Genomic DNA, 10,209 nt, shown 5'->3' on the forward strand with positions numbered 1-10,209 from the left:
TTCTTCTCCATGGGATCTTCCCAACCCAGGAATCGAACCCGGGTCTTCTGCATTGCAGGCAGATTCTTTACTAACTGAGCTATGAGGGAAGTCCAAGGTGAGGAATATGAGCATCACTAAACAGTCCGTACTACGTGGATCACAATAAACTGTGGAAAATTCTGAAAGAGATGGGAATACCAGACCACCTGACCTACCTCTTGAGAAACCTATATGCAGGTCAGGAAGCAACAGCTAGAACTGGACATGGAACAACAGACTGGTTCCAAATAGGAAAAGGAGTACGTCAAGGCTGTATATTGTCACCCTGCTTATTTAACTTCTATGCAGAGTACATCATGAGAAACGCTGGGCTGGAAGAAGCACAAGCTGGAATCAGGATTGCTGGGAGAAATATCAATAACCTCAGATATGCAGATGACACCGCCCTTATGGCAGAAAGTGAAGAGGAACTAAAAAGCCTCTTGATGAAAGTGAAAGAGGAGAGTGAAAAAGTTGGCTTAAAGCTCAACATTCAGAAAACGAAGATCATGGCATCTGGTCCCATCACTTCATAGAAAATAGATGGGGACACAGTGGAAACTGTGTCAGACTATTTTGGGGGGCTCCAAAATCACTGCAGATGGTGACTGCAGCCATGAAATTAAAAGATGCTTACTCCTTGGAAGAAAAGTTATGGCCAACCTAAATAGCGTATTGAAAAGCAGAGACATTACTTTGCCAACAAAGATCTGTCTAGTCAAGGCTATGGTTTTTCCAGTAGTCATGTATGGATGTGAGAGTTGGACTGTGAAGAAAGCTGAGTGCCAAAGAATTGATGCTTTTGAACTGTGGTGTTGGAGAAGACTCTTGAGAGTTCCCTGGACTGCAAGGAGATCCAACCAGTCCATTCTAAAGGAGATCAGCCCTGGGATTTCTTTGGAAGGAATGATGCTAAAGCTGAAACTCCAGCACTTTGACCACCTCATGCAAAGAGTTGACACATTGGAAAAGATTCTGATGCTGGGAGGGATTGGGGGAAGGAGTAAAAGGGGACGACAGAGGATGAGATGGCTGGATGGCATCACCGACTCAATGGACATGAGTTTGGGTGAACTCCAGGAGTTGGTGATGGACAGGGAGGCCTGGCGTGCTGCAATTCATGGGGGTGCAAAGAGTCGGACACGACTGAGCGACTGAACTGAACTGAACTGAAACAGTCTGTGGCAGCTCTCTGCAGAGCAGGGCTGACAGTGGGAGAGGCTGTAATAGAACTTGGCTTAAAATGGCAATAAGGATGATGGGACCCACCAAAATAGAGGTCAGGTGTTGACACCCTGATAAACCTAGTGCTTTCCATATTCCATCTCATCAGCTATTTTAAAACATTTATTTCTTTAAGTTGGAGGCTAATTACTTTACAATATTGTGGTGGTTTTTTGCCATACATCAAAATGAATCAGCCATGGGTGTACATGCGTCCCCCCGCATCCTGAACACCCCTCCCACCTCCCTCCCCACCCCATCCCTCTGGGTTGCCCCAGAGCACCAGCTTTGAGTGCCCTGCTTCATGTATCAATCTTGCACTGGGCATCTCATCAGCTATTTTCAAAGAACCCAACCTGTCACCCTAAGATTCCAGGTTCCATGCAAGTTAAATAGCAATAAATAAATAATAAGCAACTAGACACATCACAGTGAAATTTCAGGAAATCAAAGAGAAGAAGCAAACCTTAAAAGTCAGGGGAGAAAAATGGAGCTTACAAAAAGAGCCACAGTTAGACTTGCAATTAGTAACAACAACAATGGGATAACATCTTCAAAGCACGGATGGAAAGTGAATATCCAATGGGACCTCAGCATCTGGTTAGTCTGTCATTCAAAACTGAGGGCAGAATAAAGACATTTTGAGACAAGTAAGGACTGAGAGATTTCACTAGTCTAAGATGTGATGGATGAGCCACTAGAAGAGCTATGCTTCAGCTAGAGGAATTGGATCTGTGCGTGGAGTGGGATTCAATTTTCTATCATCACTCCTAAATTCTTAAGTGATATAGTAATAAATCTAAATAAGTACAGACTTTCCGTCTAATGATTTTAGTGCCCATCACTTGTGTCTGTTTTGCAGTGTGTGCCTTAGCTAGAGGTTCGATTAAATTATTTCTTCTTTGTCATACAGAAGTCCTTTAATACAGCCCCAAACATATGCAAATACTCCAGTTTTAAAAATGCTATTACAGTGCTTAACAAAAGTTAACACCTATGTCCAGAGGAGTAGTAAACACAAAGAACTTTTTAACATTTAAAAGCTGGATTATTGTCATAATTATGTCATGCTTCCATGACCTTTCTTTTTCTTTTTTTCCAACCGTGCCTTGGCTTATGGGATCTTAGGACACGACTGAAGCTACTTAGCAGCAGCAGCAGCAGCGGCGGCGGCGGCAGTTCCCCAACCAGGGATCAAACCCAGGGTCCTGGCAGTGATCGTGCTGAGTGCTAACCACTGGACTACCAGGAAATTCCCCTTATGACCTTCCTAATAGTATTCCTTCTGTCTGGAATGATCCTTCCACCCCAGACCACATATAACAAAGCCCTACTGATCTCTCACACCTCATGCACTTAAATCCCTTTAAATCTCAGCAAATTACCACCTCTTTATTAACCCTTCCTTGACTCCTCAAGGAGAATTACCATTCCCTCTTTTGGATCCATAAGATTATCTTACATGATTATATCCTAAGTCCCTTAGAAAAATGTATTTGTTTACATGTCCAAATTTGTTCCCCCAAGCTCCAAGCCCTTATGGACACGAGCTACGTATTATTCATCCTCAGGTCTCCAGGACCCAGCTCAGTGCTTGGCTCATGGCCCTTTCTGTCCAAAGAATGTTTTGTTAAGTTGAATGAATGACGATGTGACTCATAAAATGTTACCCAGTATAGCCTTGCAACAATGGAACATGAGGCCCCATAGAAAGCAGCTCACTGCTTGGTCCTTCCTGTTCATAGAAAATTATGGAAAAAAAAAATACCCAAATATCTTCCGGAGTAACTCAGCTTTATAGCCCATTACTCAGTGCCAGTGGTCCACTCTGGAAACACAGCAAGCCCTCGATCAACTGCAGACCAGAAGCACATACCCTTCTAAGTCTATCTTAATAAACACTGGGCATTCCTCTAACAGCAGTTAGAACATCACTATTTTAGGGAGTTCTCTGGTGGTTTAGTGGTTAAGACTCTGCTTCCAAGGGAAGAGGGGCGCCGGTTTGATCCCTGGTCGGGGAACTGAGATCCCATATGCCTCATGCGGCCAAAAGATAAAGATAAAAATAAATAAATAGGACAAACAACCAAAAAAAGCAACACTGCTGTTTTAGAACCCTTCATTTCCTTGTTAGTCTTGGATAGGGTTTCACTCTTCTAATGTTAGAATATATAATTGAAACTTCTGTTTTCTCTTATAGCTAGCAAAGCAACAGTCACATCTGCTTTGAAATCCTGAAAAGAGAAATAAATAATAGTGGAAAAAAAAAAGTGAGTTTACTGCAAAGCATATGGGTATTTTAAAAGATATTACTCTGAAGACTTAGCATGGAGAAGTATAAACTCTAAATATTGGGCTATATATGTATTTGTTTTCCCTTAGAATGTTTAAGTTTTACTCCTTAGTTCTGAAAACATATCTTTCTACTGAAAATTTAGGTCTTCTCACTTTTTTTTTTTTTTACCAGATGGCAGTTGTTATAACCATTTTCAAAGTGACTATTTTAACTTTCAAAAACAAAAAAAAACATGAAATAGCATGTATGGAATATTTAGGCCCATTTCATTTTGCTCATATTTTGTTAAACTTATTGTTAGACTATTTCATCAATCTGGACATTTTCACAGATATTTTTATCAGTTCAGGCTGTTCTGAATCACTTACCAGTCTGGTTGCTATGGTACAACAATGATTTTTTTATTCTTTTTCCAAACAAAAAAATAACCTTTCAATGACAATGCACTTAGATTTTGAAAAAAAGAAAAAAATGCATCCATACTCAGTTATACAAAGCAATTGTGTTTTAGCTTCAAATTCTCTTTAATCTTCAGTGTTATTAGAACAGGATTTGTATCCTTGGGGACAGAGAGTTTTTAATTGAAACCCAAACCTCACAGCACTAACAGAACGTTGTGTGATATAGCAATTTGTAGGTTATTTAAAAGGAAATGAGAGTCAGATAGTGGTTCATTCAAAGCAAGTTCATAAATCCTGGTCTCCATTTATATATAGGGAACTACAAGGAGGCATAGTAATAAAAATAATAATATTTAAAAGATGATAAGGGACTTTGCTGGTGATCCAGTGGTTAAGAGTCCACCTGCCAGTGCAAGGGACACGGGTGTGATCCCTGGTCCAGGAAAATCCCACACACCAAGGAGTAACTAAGCCCGCATGCCGCAGCTGCTGAAGCCCATTGCTCTAGAGCCTGTGCGCCACGCCAGAGAAGCCACCGCAATGAGAAGCCCACGCACCGCCGCCAGACTGTAGCCCCCGCTCACCTCAACTAGGAAAAGCCTGCATGTAGCAAGGAAGAGCCAGAACAGCCAAAAATAAACAAATAAAAAACGATCAAACAATATATTCGCACACACTCAGTACCAGACACTGTTCTAAGGGATTTGCTCATATTATCTCCTGTAATTCTCATCATCTGAGGGGTAGAAGATGCTGCTATAATGCCCATTTTGCACATAGAAAGAAGGAAACATAAAGACGTTAACTAGTTTAATGCCTAGTGTCAGATCAACCAAAGATAGAGCCAGATTTCAAAGCCTGGTAGTTGCCTACAGAGTTGGTGTTGAAATGAAGCCATTTACTCCCAGGTATGTGAGAAATCGCAGAAAAACTGGGGTTAGATTTCTAATTCCCATTCGCATCTTCTGATTTGTGGTTATCGCTTTAGCAAATCACAAGAACCACTCTGGTCTGAATCTTCCCAAAGCATCCATCTGGTTCCCCCTCTGGTTTAGTATTTGACTGCTCCCTTATTCTAAACATGCACCTTTTTCTGCCAGCTGGGAACAACTAGGGGCAGAGACCCCAAGGGATCTTGTACATCTTCTGGTCCTGATGGAGCCGAGTGCTGGGCAGGTCATAGTGGGTCCTCATGAGAGTCCTACCTCTGAGGGTTTGATCAGTTCAATTCAGTTCAGTTCAGTCGCTCAGTCGTGTCCAACTCTTTGTGACCCCATGAACCACAGCACTCCAGGCCTCCCTGTCCATCACCAACTCCTGGAGTTTACTCAAACTCATGACCATTGAGTCGATGATGCCATCCAACCATCTCATCCTCTGTTGTCCCCTTCTCCTCCTGCCCTCAATCTTTCCCAGCATCAGGGTCTTTTCCAATGAGTCAGCTCTTCGCATCAGGTGGCCAAAGTATTGGAGTTTCAGCTTCAACATCAGTCCTTCCCATGAATATTCAATACTGATTTCCTCTACAATTGACTGGTTGGATCTCCTTGCCGTCCAAGGGACTCTCAAGAGTCTTCTCCAAATCACAGTTCAAAAGCATCAATTCTTCAGCGCTCAGCTTTCTTCACAGTCCAACTCTCACATCCATACATGACCACAGGAAAAACCATAGCCTTGACTAGACGGACCTTTGTTGGCAAAGTAATGTCTCTGCTTTTGAATATGCTATCTAGGTTGGTCATAACTTTCCTTCCAAGGAGTATGATTAGGTCTGCAGTAAGTGCACACAGGGCTTCCTCCTATCGCCCTACATCCCCATGGAGTCAACACAAAGTGGAAGTGAGAGATTTAACTTAGGCAGGGTGTCCAGGGCCCTTTAAGGAGGAGGTGAACATTCTCCGGGCTCATGCTTTCCTTAAGCCTTGTGCAATAATGTATCTTGCATGAGAACTGGCCTTCCTTGAGGAGCTAATAATCGCACAGCACAATGTCTTACTCATGGAAATGCTTTTCTTAGGCTCTATGTTAATAATTATAATTGTAACCAATCTTGCCTGGGAACCTGTTTCTCAAGACTTGTCCCCCTGATTACACAGCAGCAGTTCTATCTCACCCAGAGACATTGTCCCGAACCCATTCTCCCTTGGCTAATGTTGTACTGAAGTTATCTCAGGATGTATGCCTTGGGAAAGGGTCTGATGGAACTCTTACAACCTTGAGATATTCTTTTTATCTATTCTCAGCAACCAGTTGAGAACTAGATAAGGCCCTGCTTAAACTAGAGGCAGATATTTGCCTCACCCCTTATGATCTCTATGTCAGAATCTTTTTCTGACACTTTCACTTTGTGTAAATGAAAATCTACACAAAGCTCTGAGTGACTAAGACTGTCTTTGGTCCTGGAGTTATGTCTTCTCCTTTGGAGACCACGATCTCAGCACCGAACACTGACCACCATAAGCTATCAGACAGAAAACCTAGAAGTAAAGCCAGGAAAAGCTGACCCAGGACCGTCTGCCTCCCTTTGTCCAGGCTGCTTGAAGGCAGGAGGGTGCCTGGCTAGCGAACAAGGTGGCAGGGGCCCAGGGTCTCCAGGTCAAGTCAGAGCCTCTGTCTTTCTACTATTCCTAAAACTTCCTCCCCAGGCAGACCTAGATCAAAACTCCTTCAATGTGATGGTGTTTAGACCTGCCTTTTTTTTCTGTTTAAACCCCACTCAGATAGACAACTGATCCTGCCTCTTGACTTTCTTTTTGGGGGGCGGTGGTGGTATGCCAGGTCTCAGTTGCGGCATGTGGGATCTAGTTCCTGACCAGGGATCAAAGCCCAGGCTACCTGCACTGGGAGCGTGTAGCCTTAGCCACTCATCCACCAGTGGTGGTGGTTTAGTTGCTAAGTCGTGTCCGACTCTTGCGACCCCATGGACGGTAGTCTGCCAAGCTCCTCTGTGCTCTGTCCATGGGATTTTTCAGGAAAGAATACTGGAGTGGGTTGCCATTTCCTTCTCCAGGGGATCTTCCCGACCCAAGAATTGAACCTGGGTCTCCTGCAGTGCAGGCGGATTCTTTACCAGCTGAGCCACCAGAGGGAAGTGTCCACGACTTCCACTTCACAGGCTCCACCAGGAGGGAAGTCCCTGAAAGTTCAGTTTTCTTTTCTGAACTGATTTCTGAATAAAATCCTTTTATTTTTCTCAAAGAAAGAAAAGCAAACGGCCTCCTACTTCAGTTGAAGGCTACTCTGGTGTTCAGCTAAGTAGCTTCCAGACAGAACACTGAGACGATTCTTGAATGAGCTTTTCACTTTCCCTCTTGCTTTCCTGATGTCCTTGATACTCTGCTGTTTGGGCTATTATAAGGTTAGAAGGATGTTTATAACAATGAAGACAAAAGTCCTTTGCAGATGGCCTTGAGCTTTCCAGAGGAAGCATACCTCTGAAATCTAACCAATAAATAATAAATGGGCAGCATTTGGAGCAAGAAGCATAAGGCTCCCAGCTTCACTCAGAGGGAACATAAAGGGCTTTGCAGGGTGGCTTACTGGTTTCTAAATGTTGAGAGAACCACCACACTGTATAAACCAAATATCCTGGTATTGCCTATGTTCAGTGGGATATATCAAATTAAACATTTTATAGGGCTGCATAATTATGGTTTATCATAAAGGAAAAATAGAAGTTATAATAAAATAATTAAGCATACATGCAAATCTTTTGTACTTTCCATTTTGTTTTGCTCTGAGCCTAAAACTGCTTTAAGAAATAAAAGTCTATATTTTAAAAAGCCATAGAATTTCTTAACAAAGTGAATATTTATGATTATAAATCTTGATTACAAATTACATAATAGGCATAGGGAGTTTAAGCTTCTTTCTAGATTGGTCAAATATTTGTCTCCTGCATTTAGAAGAAAGGACACAAAAGTACATATTATGTATATACTGGGCTTCCCTGATAGCTCACAGTAAAGAATCCACTTGCAATGCAGGAGACCTCAGTTCGATTCCTGGGTCAGGAAGATCTGCTGGAGAAGGGATGGGCTACCCACTTCCAGTATGTTTGGGCTTCCCTGGTGGCTCAGGTGGTAACGAATCCATGTGCAATCCAGGGGATCCCGGTTCAATCCCTGGGTTGGGAAGATCCCCTGGAAGGGAATGGCTACCCACTCCAGTATTCTGGCCTGAAGAATTCCATGGACTGTATAGTCCATGGGGTCCCAAAGAGTCGGACACGACTGAGCTACTTTCACTCACTCACGCACATGTTCATCGATAATATGGGCTTCCCTGGTAGCTCAGCTGGTAAAGAATCCACCTGCAGTGCAAGAGACCCCAGTTCAATTCCTGGGTTGGAAAGATCCACTGGAGAAGGGACAGGCTACTCACTCCAGTATGCTTGGACTTCCCTGGTGGCTCAGCTGGTAAAGAATCTGCCTGCAATGCGGGAGGCTGAGGCTTGATCCCTGGGTGGGGAAGATCCCCTGGAGAACGGAAAGGTCCACCCACTCCAGTATTCTGGCCTGGAGAATTCCATGGACTGTATAGTCCATGGGGTCGCAAAGATTCAGACACGGCTGAGGGACTTTCACTTTCACTTCATTTTTTCACCAATAATATATCTTTAACTAGGTCAAGGAGGCACCATACTTAAGGTTGTTAAGCAAGTGTTTCTTTATGAGAAAACATGAGACATAATATGAATGATGGGAATTTCAGGAGAGATGGCAGGCAGGTAGGGGAAGGTACTTTTGATCTGGGAAATTTTCTGTGTCTCACAGTTAATTAAACCATGGAAACAGTGCCAAGGGGCACTCCTGTTGCAACATCCAGGGGCAAACTTGTTAACTTTGTGAATTTTCCTAGGACTGATTGCTTATGATATAACCTTAAGTTATTCCCTAATGGTAATTATTTGAAATCAGATATTGAGAAGGCAATGGCACCCCATTCCAGTTCTCTTGCCTGGAAAATCCCATGGATGGAGGAGCCTGGTAGGCTGCAGTCCATGGGGTTGCGAACAGTCAGACACGACTGAGCGACTTCACTTTCACTTTTCACTTTCACTTTTCACTTTCATGCATTGGAGAAGGAAATGGCAACCCGCTCCAGTTTTCTTGCCTGGAGAATCCCAGGGACGGTGGAGCCTGATGGGCTGCTGTCTATGGCATCGCACAGAGTCGGACATGACTGAAGTGACTTAGCAGCAGCATTGAGCCTTTAAACTTAGAACTGCAGGTGTTATTGCTAATTCCCACAGCAGCCCTAAGAAGTAAGTATTGGCATCATTTAGGGTTCCTTGTGGCAAGCAACAGTAACCAGCACTGGCTAATTTAATCAAAAAGGAATTTGTCAGGCTCAAGGAAACACAGGAACAGGAAAACACACAGGCTTCAGGAAGAACATGAAGCAAAGCAGTTTGGGGGATTCAGGAGCAGAAACTAATGAGTCATTTGTCTAGGGAGCCTCTCATTGTTCCTGGACCCTGATTCAAGTCCTACAAATGATGATGGCAGCGGGGTGTCCGATGATCCTGGCTTGAGTCTATTTTCCCTTAGGGTACTTTTAAAAATTATTTATTTACCTATTTATTTATGGCTGTGCTGGGTCTTCGTTGCTGCACAGGCTTTTCTCTAGTTGCAGCGAGTTGGAGCTGCTCTCTAGTTGCGCTTGCTTCTCGTGCTATGGAGCACCAGGCAGTCCTAAAGGAAATCAGTCCTGAATATTCATTGGAAGGACTGATGCTGAAGCTGAAACTCCAATCCTTTGGCCCCCTGATGAGAAGAACTGACTCATTAGAAAAGACCCTGATGCAGGGAAAGGTTGAAGAGAGGAGGAGAAGGGGATGACAGAGGATGAGATGGTTGGATGGCATCACGGACTTGATGCACATGAGTTTGAGCAAGCTCCAGGAGTTGGTGATGGACAGGGAAGCCTGGCATGCTGCAGTCCATGGGGAAGCTAAGAGTTGGACATGACTGGCTGACTGAACTGAACCAGCTCTAGGGCACTCAGGCTTCTGCAGTGACGGCCCATGGGCTTAGCTGCTCTGTGGCATGTGAGATCCTCCAGGATCAGGGATCAAACCTGTGCCTCTTGCACTGGCAGGTGGATTCTTTACCCTTGAGCCATCAGGGATACCCTCCCTTAGGGTACTCTGATCTACCCTGGATGGGATGGGCTTTACAAAGGAGGGCTGTTACCCAAAGAAACAAGGAAGGGAAGCTATGAGGCCAAGATCCAAAGTACTTACTAGAATCAGTTCAGTTCAGT

Source organism: Bison bison, unplaced genomic scaffold (assembly GCF_000754665.1).
Source record: "Bison bison bison isolate TAMUID 2011002044 unplaced genomic scaffold, Bison_UMD1.0 scf7180017864527, whole genome shotgun sequence".
NCBI classification, from domain to species: Eukaryota; Metazoa; Chordata; class Mammalia; order Artiodactyla; family Bovidae; genus Bison; species Bison bison.